The following is a 14,972-nucleotide window of genomic DNA, read 5'->3' on the forward strand; positions in this document are numbered from 1 at the left end:
GAAAAGCCATAGAAATAGATTTAAGTGCCTGTTTTTCTGTTTGCTGAGAAAAAAGTTCTTAATGGTTTATGGCAGTTATTGTAAATTACATGGATAAAGACTGCCATTTTAATGATTAAGGGTTTTTTGTTCAGACTAAGGGCAGTGGGCAGTGTTTAAATTCAGTTTCGTAAAAGTCACACCTACCTTTTTTTTTGCTTTTGGAACCCACTTGTTTCTAAAATTCAGCATGCCAGGAAAAAGGCCACATTTTTGTTGCTGCAGCACAGATATTTTGTAAATGCAGCTCTCATGGTCAAATGTGTACAATCCGCATCCAATTACAAAGCGTTTTACCGTCCGAGAACCAGGAAGTGTTAGCATGCTAGTTGTTGTTAGCATTACCGTGACGGAAACGCTGCGCGCTCTGAAAGTTGTGAAAAGCGCAACAACTCATTAATTGCTATGTATAATTAGAATGCTAAGACTGTGTCAGGAAAGTGCGAGATAAGTTTAGAAACTGTTTAAAATGTACTATTTTTTCAACGTTTTTACAATGTGTATTTGTATCTGTAGCTTGCAAAAATACAGTATCTGAACTAAAATTATGTCGAGAAATTGTGACAACGAGATCCACTTTTAAATATGTAATTTAGACCAAGGCTGGATTTTATTTTTTTCATTATGAACAAACAAAAGCAATGTTTAGGTGTTAGGTCAGGACCACTTTTCTTTTAACAAGTGATGACCTTGATGAGTGTGGTCCCTATGCAAAAAATATATATTCAATTAGTGTCTCTTCGAGCTGTTCATATACCCAGAATGCTTTGCACTTACAGTCAGAGGTGGGTAGAATCGCCAAAGTATGTGCCCAAGTAATAATATCATCACTTCAAAATAATAATGTAGAAATACAAAGTAGTGGTCCAGGAAAGGATTCCAGTGAGAGTAAGAAGTACCCGTATTTTCTGGACTATAAGTCGCACCAGTCAAAAAATGTATAATAAAGAAGAAAAAAACATATAAATGCAGTTGCAAGTGTGAAAATAACAAATAATATCACATATAAGTTGCTCCGGAGTCAAGTGTAAGTATAAGTATATAAGTATAAATAAAGTATAAGTCGCACCCCGGCCAAAACTATAAAAAAGGTGCGACTTATAGTCCGGAAAATACGGTATTTGGTGAATTGTCTGAACGCAACCTTCTTTTGTATATTGTATTTTTGCTGTTCCATTTCACATCAGTCGCTCTAATATTCTTTTAACTAAAATAAAATGACTCCAAAACCCAGTAGCTCCACTTATGGAACACATTATTCTGCAGTATATAAATACCCAGAAGCTGCAAAAGAGCAAAAATGTCTCTTACTTGCAGTAATTGTTGATGATTATAAATGTACATTTCTAAACGTAAAACCGAATTGTATTGCTTTTGAGAATATTTGAGTTGATGTCAATAAAGAGTAACGGTGCCTTAAGACTTACTGAAAAGCTGGATATGTATATGAATGAATGCTCTCTTGAATGTTTTCTTTTCTCTTATCTTCTACAATTTATCTTCTACAATGGTGGAACGGCCCAAGTGCATAATAGTTATCCAGGAATGCTAACGGCACCTGCAAAGTAAATGCAACAGCTGTGCTAGCATCGTGTTACTTCTGAAGAATAATGCATTAACCTTTCTGAGGTAACGCCGTATCAAAAACTTCCATTAAGACTCTTACTTAAATTAGTTGTGCTTCGAATACCTATAATTTGCCAGGAAATGTATAAGAAGGGGAAAAGACAGGCAGACCACGCTCCCTGATATGAATCTACGGTTTGGTAAATGGTCAAATTCATACTGCGCTTTTCCATCTTCAAGTCACTCTTCCCCATCCACACGCACATTCATCCACCAGTGCCTTGCCCAAGGACACAACAACCTGCAGCCCAGCGCTCAATCAATGATCTTTACGTTGAGAGTGGGATTCGAACCGCTGACCATCGGATCAGAGGCAACTGAGCAGAGAAACCAGCACGAAACCAAGAGCCCCAACAGTCCACGGTCTCTTCCAACTCGCAGTCACTCACAACTGTGTCTAGGTGGAAGTCAATGTCATTTGACAGAGAAACAACTCTTTTCAAAGGCTCGGCCACAAAATGAGAAAATCTAAATCATACCTGGAGGAGTGGCGAAAGCAACAGAGATGAACAAATAATGTAATGTTTTTATTTATGTGTTCTTTTATTTATGTGTTTATGTGCACATTTTCTTTCATTCAGTGTGAGAGAAAGCCTGTGTGCTGCCTTGAATATGAAATGTTAGATCTTAAAATTGCACGTGGTTTTCCACTCACAGCCCTGACACTCTCTCTGATATTGGCAATAAATCATAAAGGTATAACTGAGTGGAATACAAATATGGAATGGGCTATATGAGAGGGAATACCAAAGAGTCAGAGAGAAGAGACTGTATGACTACTGAGCCTGAGCTGTGCATTGATTCTGCCTTGAACATGGTAGTGATGTATGTCAGCCGGACTCCAACTACTACCATGGCCAAGGCCAAAGAGACAAAAGACATCAGAGACAAAACTGTTGACCTCCACATGGCTGGAAAGGGCTATCGGGCAATTGGCGGCTTAGTGAAAAAAGATGTTGTTGGATTTGTTAGAATATTGAAGAGGCTAAAGATGACTATCATTCTCCCTCAGACTGGGGCTCCATGCAAGATCTCACCTCATCAGTGATGATAAGAAAGGGAAGTAATCAGCTCAGAACTACACAGGAGGAGCTGGTCAATGACCTGCAGAGAGCTGGGACCACAGTTTCAAAGGTTACTATCGGTAATACACTACGTCGTCATGGTTTAAAGTCATGCATCGCATAGAAGGTTCCACTGCTTAAGTCGGCACATGTCCAGGTCCGGCTGAAGTTTGCCACTGACCATCTGGATGATCCAGAGGAGTCATGGGAGGAAGTCATGTGGTCAGATGAGACCAAAATATAATATTTTGGTATAAACTCCACTCGCCGTGTTTGGAGGAAGAAGAAGGATGAGGACCATCCCAAGAACACCATCCCAGGACTGCACTGTTTTAAGGAACGAATGGGGCCATGTATTGTGAGATTTTGGCAGTTTTGTTTAGCTGTGCACATGACTGAAATTACTTAATTTGCACTCTTCTCTTTTATGTCTTAATCTGTTTTGTGATTTCAGTATTTAAATGCATTTTTCCTGTTGTGTGAAGCACTTTGAATTGCCTTGTGTACGAATTGTGCCCTACAATTAAGCTTGCCTTGCCTTCTGTGCGATGCATGATTTCAAACCATGATGGCATAGTGTATTACTCTCCCTGGTTTTGTCCTGGTTTAGTCTTGCTTAAGTCCTGGTTTTGCTCTGGTTTAGACTTGCTTTAATCTTGGTTAAGACTTGGTTTAGTCCTGGTTTAGTCCCGGTTTTGTCCTGGTTTAGTCCCGGTTTTGTCCTGGTTTAGTCTTGCTTAGTCCTGGTTTAGTCCTGGTTTAGTCCTTGTTTTGACCCGGTTTAGTCCTGGTTTAGTCCCGGTTTAGTCCTAGTTTTGACCCGGTTTAGTCCTGGTTTAGTCCCGGTTTAGTCCTAGTTTAGTCCTGGTTCAGGCTTGCGTGTCAATCCAACAGAAAAGCCTTTAAATATATTCGTTGTGATTGATGTAGTACAACTTAAAGCACCTTTTTTTCTCCTTTCCTAAACAACAACATCCAGCACATTTATACATTTGTCTTCCATTGGACAGTTCCATCACCACTTGTAATCCACATCCACAGACCTGTGCAGAACCGCTCTCGTTTACATTTGAATTGTCTTTGAATCGTCGTGGAAACAGCCCATACATTGGAGTACATTGTTCAAACAGAGAGAGCGACGCCGTAGGCCTTAAAGCACAAACGTGAAATGGCACTCTCGATGCGTCCGTGCCCTCCATCCCAACCTTGTGCTCTTTGAAGTATTTCCAAGGGCAACTCACTGTAGATCCAAGTGTCCCCGGTTCCAGCTCATTATCCTCATTGTGTGGCTGGAGTGAGAGGTGGTCCTTAAGGGAACAGCACCCCCCAATCAGAGCAGTGTGTTTCTGTGCGTCACATAGTCAGAATCCTGTTCATTTAAAAAGACACTTTTATCAGATTGTGTTTGTTTGATGGATAATCTATTTTCTACTGAAATATAATGAAAACTGTGTGAATAAAGACAATAAATGATGAAAATGTTTAAATGTCTGGTTCTATTAAAATTGTCTATAGAGGATTTCTGTCTGGCCTAACTTAGACATCTGATTGATTGATTGATTGAGTGAGTGAGTGAGTGAGTGACAGACTCCGGTCCAGATCCGGACCAAAGCGGCGTCCCATCCAGGCCAGAACCCCTGAACGAGCAGTGCAGCTTCCTGTGATGAGCAGGTTTTAAGAAATTGTCCAAAATGAACTGTGACATTGCATTTTTCCTTCAGGTCTCCTTTCTCTCCTTCTCGCTCCAAACTCAGGGGCCCAGCACAGGAAGAGCAAAGCAGACGTGGAGGAAGACACAGGTAGTGGACAGTGGGCATAGCACAGACACACCGCGTGTTAAGGTGCTAAATGATGTGCGTTTTATTACCATCTGATTCGAGTGTGAAGCGAGTCTGAGGAGGAAATGAATCAAGACGTCTCTAAATGCAGAGGAGCAGATGAAAGACCTCGGCCACTGTCAGCCTTTCATGAGCCGTGAACTCATCCTCTGGAGATGCGTCCTCGAGCGCTCACTGCTCCCTGACAGAGCCTCAGTGCCATTGGAGGAGGGGTCAAATGCAGAGGACACGTGCCATTGGAGGAGGGGTCAAATGCAGAGGACACGTTTCCCATTGGTGACAATAAAGTGTACATTACATTACTGTATCTTACTCTTCACTCTCAATGTCCCGCTACATCTGTCCTGTACGACAAAGCCTTTGGCCAGGCTATTATGGAGCAGCCCCAGACTGTTTTTTAAAGTAAAGCTTAAACATTGACAACATAAAAATGCTCCAGGAAAGTTTTTATGTGTTTTGGGTTCGTTGAACTCAGAGATATACTTGATAAATCAACATTGCACAGTTTTCTTCTGAGCTCAGACGAGTGAAGTGACATTTTTTTCAGTGGCTGTTGTTTGAAAAAAACAAAAAAATGAAAATTTCCATCAAGTCAATGCCACTGCAGAGACTAAAAAAACAGGCCAACTCATTTTGCCAGTGTTCTGTGGGTAATTTGTAATCTGAAACTTGGAATTATTTCAGACGTTTTAGGCAAAGCCGTTCGGCAGTTTGGGATGATTGATATTTGGGAGCTGCTTTGTTCCCTGGAGTTCTCTGTGGAGCCAGAAAGAAAATGCAATTTTAAACAGGAACGATGCAATTGAGGGGAAGTATAATAGACATCTCTGTTATAAAGAGGAGAATATGGAGAGGCTGAGGAGGCTGAGGGCTCTGCTGCTGTGAGGGGAGAAAAGTTTTAGCAATAGCATAAAGGAAGGGAGTACAAGAATATGAATGTACTCGCTAAGGGATCATCTCAAAATTGGTTGAAGCTGAAACGACTTAAGTCTGGCTTCACATCACATGTTACGCGTTGATAAAACGATAGTAGCTTGATAGACCTGCTCACCTCTAGTGAACATCCCTGAACATCCTTTGTAAGTTTATATTTAGAAGTTATGAACTCTTCAAATAATGTCACCTGTAGCGCATGTTTGTTCACTCAATCCACATGGTCCACGGGCCCGAGGGGCCCCAGGGGCCCTACGGCACATCCCATTCTACCCAAACTGTGAGATGACCACATTGAGATAGTCTCAAGAGGATGAGAGAGTGAGAAACTAATGTTTCTTGTCAAAATCTGTAATTGTCAATTGCCTGTGTTTAGACCTTAGACATGTCAGAGTGACAGGAGCAGGACACGCCCTTTTGTCGCAGCGAGAATCTCACGTCTTCTGTGATTGGCCGAAACCTCATGCGGGTTTGTGTTGGTTCTTCTTCCGGTCAGTGCGTAGCACGTTGCTAGAGCCAAATCTCTTGATCATTGTCTTGCAGCAAAAAAGCTTTTCCAACTTTTCTGCACCAGCCGCGTTGGCGACGGCGACGCCCGCCCCGCCCCTTGCGCGGGCCACGGCGTGTCGTGCTCCCCCGTGCGCTCCTGTAGCACCTGCGCACGCACCCGCCCCGCTCCTCGCACGCACCCGCGTACTCCGTGCACGCACTCGCCGCCTAATGTTGGCCTAATGCTCGTTGGCCTAATGCCCCCCCAAGACGAAAAATATTAAGTCTCACAGTATCCTCCAATTAAATCACACATAAAATTTGAATTTGTTAAAGAAAAATAATCCAAAAAATCCACCTTTTTTAATTAGCTACTGCCTCATCTCACACTGCCACTTTCAATATCTGATTTGTACATAGCTCTATCTCACCGCTCCAGTTTCGCTCGCCCTAATGAGGTGCCCGGGTTTTGTCTTCTCGTATTATTTCCTCAAAGGGAGAGAGCAGCTGGCACCTTCCTCAGCCAATTTGCCACCCTCTTTTCCTCCACACGCTAACGACATGTATCCAAATAATGAGGTCCTTGCATGACCAAAGATGCTGGGTTGGAGCACCTTTATCACCGAGGATACCGTCAGCTTGCATCGAGAAGAGCGCCATCTACCACCAGCGGAGCGGCGAGCGGGAGAACGCGGCGGCCGTTCGTGATTTTCAACAATAGACTTAGATTTGGAAGCAAAATCGGGCCGAAAGCGATGCTATTTTTGGGACGAGCAAAAACGCATGATTCTGAATGGCAGAAAAACAATGTGGTGTTTTATATTGAGCATGAAAAGATATCCATGTAAAGAAAGTGAGAATTCTGGATGAAATGATACAATACTTAATGGTTCAAATATCAAGCGAAATGAAATTGAAACAAAAAATATATATAGCTGTAAAGATATAAAGATAAATCTCATTCCGCTGGCAAAAAATCCTCCCCAAAAACATTTTGACTCACACATAAATCATAATCAGAGACTTTAATTCTGTCATGATTATTGTAAGGGGGAAATTTGTTGATTTTACGATGAATCACGATTATCGGCAAAAAGTGTAAAACGTTGATATTGTATTCAACTTGGAAATATTCTTGTGAGAGGAATATTTTTAATTCTAACTATTAACCTGCCTACCATTTAATACAGCAGATTATTTAGAAAAGAAAATATAATGACCACAAATGGGTTTAATAATGTACATTTAAGCTTCTTGGAGCCTCATTGTAGCTCTTTGCAAAAGTGTGGTTTCAAAATAAAAGCATGAAACTATAATATGAACAGGAAAAGACGCTCCCCTCTGATTGAGAGCATTCTTCTTTAGAGTTCTAATGTACCAACTGCTCAGCCGACAGAGATTTAAGCTGTCAAAAAGAGCCGATTTTTAAACGATTTCTTTATTTTTGCACCTTTTCTTGTATTTTAAACACTCAAAGCTCTTGACACAGCGTTGTAAGACTTAGCTTAGCCTTGCTCTCCATGCTCGCTCCGCTCTCGCTGATTGGACAGAACTCATTACAGGGAGTTTTTATTTATTTCCTTTGTTAAATGTAGCATTTGAGGATGTTCGTTCTTGACACATTTAGCCTCATTTATTTGTTCTGCCTTTTGTTTCATTCATTCGCCCCTTGAGAAAACTGCTGTTGTGATTGTGGGCGTTACAAAAATACATGTAATTGAAATTGAACTGAATTTAGCAATGCGACTGCTTTTCTCTACACGTTTCAATGTCGTCCAAGCATTTCCTTTTTGACAAAGGGTCACTACAAAGGGTCACTTGAATTTATTGGGCCTATATCTATCTATATATCTATCTATACATATGAATATTGCATTCATCTCCCTCCTGATATCAAGGGCGGTTTACAGTCAGGTCGGTTTAATTTAATTCCCTTTTTTTTTTTTTTTTTTACTCCAGGTCTTGTTTCAAAGCATCAAAACGTACATTTTCCTATATCCATGAATTCACATTTTGCGGTTTTAATACTTACAAAACACAACGTGATTGTAACTAACTCCATTTGCGACCAATTTCCATTTGAAGCTTTCATGATGTAATTCAATGGCTTCTCACACGTTCCATTTTCAAAATCCTTCGATCCAAATTCAAAGCTAGAAAAAGTTACACATACTTAGAAGTGCAGGATGTTCTGCCATCTGCACCATGAAGATGTTACTAAGCACCATGAGGATGTTACTAAGCACCATGAGGATGTTACTAAGCACCATGAGGATGTTACGGCACCATGAGGATGTTACTAGGCACCATGGGGATGTTACTAGGCCCCATGAGGATGTTACTAGGCACCATGAGGATGTTACTAGGCCCCATGAGGATGTTACTAGGCGCCATGAGGATGTTACTAGGCATCATGAGGATGTTACTAAGCACCATGAGGATGTTACTAAGCACCATGAGGATGTTACTAGGCACCATGAGGATGTTACTAGGCACCATGAGGATGTTACTAAGCACAAGGAGGATGTTACTAGGCACCATGAGGATGTTACTAAGCACCATGAGGATGTTACTAGGCACCATGAGGATGTTACTAGGCACCATGAGGATGTTACTAAGCACCATGAGGATGTTACTAGGCCCCATGAGGATGTTACTAGGCGCCATGAGGATGTTACTAGGCATCATGAGGATGTTACTAAGCACCATGAGGATGTTACTAAGCACCATGAGGATGTTACTAAGCACCATGAGGATGTTACTAAGCACCATGAGGATGTTACTAGGCGCCATGAGGATGTTACTAGGCGCCATGAGGATGTTACTAGGCGCCATGAGGATGTTACTAAGCACCATGAGGATGTTACTAGGCGCCATGAGGATGTTACTAGGCGCCATGAGGATGTTACTAGGCACCATGAGGATGTTACTAAGCACCATGAGGATGTTACTAGGCGCCATGAGGACGTTACTAGGTGTGTTCAAGATGCTGAAATCCTCACCTGGATTGTCAGCAAGAGCAGCGGCTGAAGCCAAGAGGCTTAGAAACAATTGTAACGCTCCACACGGCACAGATCACACAGCGTCCAGGGGAAGGGACAGATCTCACACTTCTTTGAACACTACATTCAACTTTAACAATGCATCCCTGTTTCCCTCATGCCACAGATGGACACGCACATCACTGGAGGATGAGGACAAAGAATATGGAGCTCAGAAGAGAGTTTCATGCTCGATTTTCTATGGAGAACATTACTTTTAAGCTCATTGAATTAATCATGTTATCTGTCCTTTACTAAGTATATCTGTGATGATATAAAGATATATATAGATGAACTTTAGGGCGGCAAGTTTCTGATCAAAACAGATCGGGTCCAATCAGCTGTCAATCCACTGTCTCTTCATGTATTTAGATCACTACAATTCCCATCATATCGGCATTAAACACATCTAGTATCTCCATAGAGACAAGCAGGTGAGTCTACCAGCCCAAGTTACAGGTCACATCTGCGGTGAGGCAACCCCACTGCAATTGAATAAATGCAAAAATGTAAATATAATACCATACAGTGGAACATTCCAGGAAAAGTAATTCGATTTCCATGGAGACTTAATCTGAATCTATTAACTAAGGTGTCCTGTCGGAGCGATAATTAAACTGTCATGCCTCACTGTGGTTTACAAAACTGTACCATCAAAATGGTCATCAAACCGAATCTATAATAGATCGCAATTATCCAGTTATGACATCATGGAGTGTATGCGTGTCATGATATCCCAGCGCACAGAAACCACTCTATATTTGGTCGTTTCTACAATCTCTGGCTCTCTCTCTCCCTCCACACACACACTAATGAAGGCGCGAGATGAGTTCTGTGTCGAGGGGATCCATTAGTACGCCGAGTGTGTGTCCCATAATGCATTGAGGCGGTCATTAGGAGGAAGGAGCAGTCTACAGGTCCTGGCTCCTAACATATACATGCATAAGTGGCATTTGTAGATTGAACCTTTCAATTGTAGTGTTGAGATTCAATCATTTTGTCTCATTTGCAGCCTGCAGCTGTCAGGAGCAGTCTAGAGTCCAGGGAGCCAACTCTCCATCTCAAGCCAGGATCTTGGTTAAGAGCTCCTGTACAGTCCATATGTATATTAGGTTGGTAGAATTCAGGGGACTGCTCCACCTCTCTAGGGTCACAAGTGGCTCTTTAAAGCCTTTGGTACGGCTCGTTGATTTTTGATTGAGAAACTAGGTCAGGGGTCGGCAACCTGCGGCTCCAGAGCTGCATGCGGCTCTTTAGCGCCGTCCTAGTGGCTCCCTGGAGCTTTTTCAAAAGTGTATGAAAATGGAACTAGATGGGGGGGATATATTTGTTTGTTTTAATATGGTTTCTGTAGGAGGACAAACATGACGCAAACATTCTTAACATTTTCCAATGCTGTAAAAATATTTTTAATAAATATAACATTTCAACATTTCTGTCAACGAAGATTTGCGTCATAGCCTGCGACACACGTTTCAGTGCGACGTACGTGGGCGGAACACGAGGGCGGAGCACATGGGCGGAGCACATGGGCGGAGATGTCCCGGGCAAACAGGAACAAAAGAGAGAACAATGGATTCAAGGAAGAATCGACGCAGAAGGACGGCCTGCATGTTCACTTTGTGATGAGAAGTTGTCAAATAACAAAAAGAATCATTTGGAAAGACATTTCCAGGGAAGGCATGCTAAATGTGTTGCAAACCGGGAGATAATAAAGTGTGGAAAACCGTTCACAGATGGTGAGTAAATGAAGGATTCTCTGCAATGACAGAAAAGAATAAAATGTCAATAAAATGTCAGACATGAATTCAGCTCCAACTCAAGTGCCTGTGATGAGTCGTGTGATGTGATCGATATTGAACAGGCAGCGCTGTCATGCAGGTATGTGATAATTACTGGCTGTGTTCAATCCCACTGTTGCCCAGATACGGGGGAAAGAGAAGAGGATTGTATTGTTATTCAGGTTTGAAGAGGCCAAAAATGTGATTTCTTGATTGTATTTCTATATTTTCATCAATGTAACAAAACATAATACATTAACAATTGTGATGGAAGTTAAACTTGAAGCAGCAAATATTGTATATCAAAGTAGTCACGTGGTTTTACCATGGTGCTATATTCTTTGCAAATCCTTGCCCATGTTTCAAAAGAAGATTATGATGAGTAAGAAAAACGATGGTGTGGAGTTACAATGTACATATTACATCATAATGCACCAGGATGCACAAACTTACATATCATTTGTTCAAAGATTTCTTGGGGCATAAACCCCCACACTTGCAATAAATGTGTTATGTTACATTAACTTTACAGTTGATTGACATAATTAAAAACTGTCTATATCAATGAAACAATTTACACACAACTGGCAACATTTTCTGACAGTTTAAACAATCATTTAACAAAATAAAGCTGTTATCGGGTATCATTACATGTCTCATCATAAATAGTGTGTAATTTACATGGCTTTTGACCCTCGTTTACAGTATGGTTGCTAGGTAACAGCTAGGTTACCTAGGCTATTCTATATCTGTGTAATCCCTCATTCATCCAGGAGTGATCCATCGAAGAAAAAGCTTCATCTGGACAATGTTTTAAAGAGGTTTCAACTTTAAAATTGCAAATAAAATAAATGTATATTTTTTTAAAATCAGTTTGATCAATTTTAAGTATCCACTTTTGTAAAGTCAAACATTTGTGCATTGCTTAGTGTCAAAAATGTCAGACTGCCCCCAAAATAATTTAAATATCAGCCTTTTTGCATGTTCTGTTTTTCATTGTTTGGATTATTGGTTGATTATTGGTTTATTGACACACCTTGCACCATTGTGGCATCACACATTATGGGGTCAATCTGACACTGCCGGGGGCCATTGGAATGTTAATGCCTGTGCAGTGACGTCATATTGACAGGAAGAAACATCAAGCACGTTAAATTAATTTATATTAACATGTAAGAAATCACACGTATATTTAGATTTTGTCCATTTGTAACTGTAAAATGCTGCGTGTTTTGAATGTGTATTCTCTTGATCAAGAATAGTTATAACTGTTCAAACTACCTTTCTCTGATCTCACACATTTTCTGAAAATGACACCGCTTTCATTCCTAAACGCCATGAAAAAGTCATATTGATATTTCCTTCTCCGACGCTGGCTCCCTCAGTATTGTGCGTCATGCCAGAACACATTAGCAGCGCTGGCAGTCGACACAATGTGCGCGGACAGACTAATGAACAGACATTTCACAGATAATGGAGCTGAAAGGGGGCCAGACACAAACACGCAAATTAAAAAGGCAGAAATAGCAAAGACAATAACAGGATTTGCTCGCCATGTTCCGTAGATCTGTCTCCACAAAGACAAAAGGTATTACACACATGGTTTGAACAGTTTTTTTTATGAGAGTGTAGTTGTAGCCGTGACTTTAATTGGAGCTAAGTAGCGCAAAAGTCGATGGACATGTATGGAAAATACTTTCTTTCCCATGAAGAGAGAACACAATTCGTACACAAGGACAATTTAAAGTGCTTCAAACAACAGGAGAAAATGCATTAAAATCCTAAAGACATGAAAGAAATCACAATACAGTGTAAGACGTTGTTTAGCTTAGATATGAACATTGCCAGAGTAAAGACCTGTCTCACATCTTCAGGAAGACGGTTCTAGATTTGCTTGTTGCGGTGTAAATGGTATGGCCATCTCTGCTAAAAAACAGGCCGTTGTGCCTCATTCACCACTTGTAAACTACTAGATGAACAGGAACGCCTGTCCCTGCAGAGCATCTGTGAGACGGCCCCTTTAAGATCCCGAATGACCCATCGCATGCTCTGTTCTCAGAAGGAGTTGTTATCTTCAGGGGGAGGTTCAGGATTGCACAATGTAGCATGAACATGCTTCAGAATTACCTTGTGCCAGTGTCTGTTATGTTACTGAACAAGGACAGTTAGCATGGGATACTGTAACTGCACCTTATTGCAAATGGTTTGTAATATGTAGTAGTATTAGTAGCAGTAGTATTAGTAGTAGTAGTATTATTAGTAGTAGTATTAGTTCTATAAGGATGGTGAAAAGTATCAAAAATCAGATACTAATACTATCAAAACTAGATATTCTTTTTAATAAGTATCGATACTATAAAAAACACTTTGCTAAAACAATTTAATAGTTACCTTGAGCCTTATCAGAAGCAGCAACAAGTCCACAAGGTTTATTGAAGAATTTAGAAATATTTTGTATTGAAAATGTCTTCTGTCTAAAACTAAAATAGAGCATGTTTTATCATCTCCAATAAGGAGATCGTGGGTTTGATTCCCGAGCCAGATCAACATCACATGATCTCTCTGGATGGAGTCTGCATGTCTTTCTCGTGTTGCCGTGGTGTTCTCCCGGGTTCTGCGGCTTCCTCCCACGCTCCAAACACATGCACCTGTTTGTTGTTCAACTTCTGCAGCCGACGCTCAGACGCCCAAAATGCACATCGACAAATGCTCAAAACGCCACAAAAACGTTGGATGTCCTGGGCGCACGTCCACATAGACTTTGAATGTAAACTGGATGCTTTGATGCTGCGGTGAGAACGCTCATTAAAGGTCCCATAACATGCAAAATCGACTTTTCAGAGCTTTTAACCTTCTTACATTGCTCTTTGTGCTTCATATATGTCCAGAGTGTTTTTTTGATTGATTCCCGCAGTGTTTAGCTTTAGTACAGACTATCTCCTTTCCTCCAATCTCCAAACTGACGGGGGGTGTTCACAGGACCGAGTCATAATCACAGGCACGCGTCATCATCCCCCCTCACCCTCCCCCACCCCCCTCCCGCCCCCTTCCCCCCGGCTCCGCGCTGCTCGTCTCCTCATTCAAGCCCCGGAGTTTTTCTGCTTCGATTTACGAGGAAACACGGTTCAAAGAGGCCCAAAACGTCATTATTGATATCGCACTCTTTACTATAATCACAATGGTGAAGGTTTATGTGGCAGTTGATGCAGCAACCGGGAAAATAAACGGAGAGAAGTTCTATCCGATACCGAAAAACCAGGAAATAAGAGCGCGATGGACATAAGACTACGTCACGGGTGGGCGGGGCACACACGCTCTGAGACTACGTCACGGGTGGGCGGGGGAGCCAGATCGCTCTTGGCAAGGGTGGGGGCGAATATCAAACCAAGCCGTTTGCATTTCCGGGTTGGTGAGGGGGTTCAAGGTCTGGGTGATATTTATAACTATTATGTTAAGGGTGTTGCACAACCCTTATTATTATCAATTATACACTTAGGATAGACTACGAAACGTGGAAAAAAGCACGTTATGGCACCTTTAAGACAAAGTGTGACAATAAAGTGAATCAAGAATCTTAAAATGCCACTAAAAAGAGGCGGGGCTAGTAGCAGAGAATCTGTTTTGTGTTGAACAGGAAGAGCCATTTTAGATTCATATTGTGTTGAAAATGAACAAAATAAAAAGAAAAGCATCATCTTAGTTGAGGTTGACCGGAATGGGATTTTTCCTGGTCAATACCGATATCGATGGTTTAGAATCCAGGGAAACCGTTGGCCGATAAGCTCTGCCGTTTTAATAATAATAATAATGGGGTGTGGGGCAGTCAATGTGGATGTTGAAGTCACCAGTGAGTAGGAGGCGGGCAGAGAGAGAGGATGCGATGGTGAGGAGTTCAGACAATTCAGTGAGGAAAGAGGGGTGGGGCTTTGGGGGACGATAGATCAGGATAGCGGTGATAGAGTTGGGGAGGGAGAAGGCGAGGTATTCAAATGATGAAATGGATGGAAGGTTGAGGTTCAGTTCAGTGATGGATGTAGATTTTTTATGAATAACAGCAAGACCTCCCCCACGCCCGGAGAGGCGGGGTTTGGCAGTGTAAGTGTAGTTGGAGGGAGTGGCTTGGTTGAGAGCATAGAAGTCCAGGGGCTGATGCCATGTTTC

At 41.6% G+C, this 14,972-nt stretch overlaps 1 protein-coding gene and 1 pseudogene across 1 annotated transcript in view; one reads left to right on the forward strand and one right to left on the reverse strand.

Annotated features, from left to right (window-relative positions):
- Window positions 1–14,972, reverse strand: part of oprl1 (opiate receptor-like 1) — a 120,361-nt gene that overhangs the window by 84,423 nt on the left and 20,966 nt on the right. The window lies entirely within an intron of this gene.
- LOC140362510 (uncharacterized) lies at window positions 2,519–6,710 on the forward strand (annotated as a pseudogene).

Source organism: Eucyclogobius newberryi, unplaced genomic scaffold (assembly GCF_026437365.1).
Source record: "Eucyclogobius newberryi isolate DKJ021-1_F unplaced genomic scaffold, fEucNew1.0.hap1 SCAF_17, whole genome shotgun sequence".
NCBI classification, from domain to species: domain Eukaryota; kingdom Metazoa; phylum Chordata; class Actinopteri; order Gobiiformes; family Gobiidae; genus Eucyclogobius; species Eucyclogobius newberryi.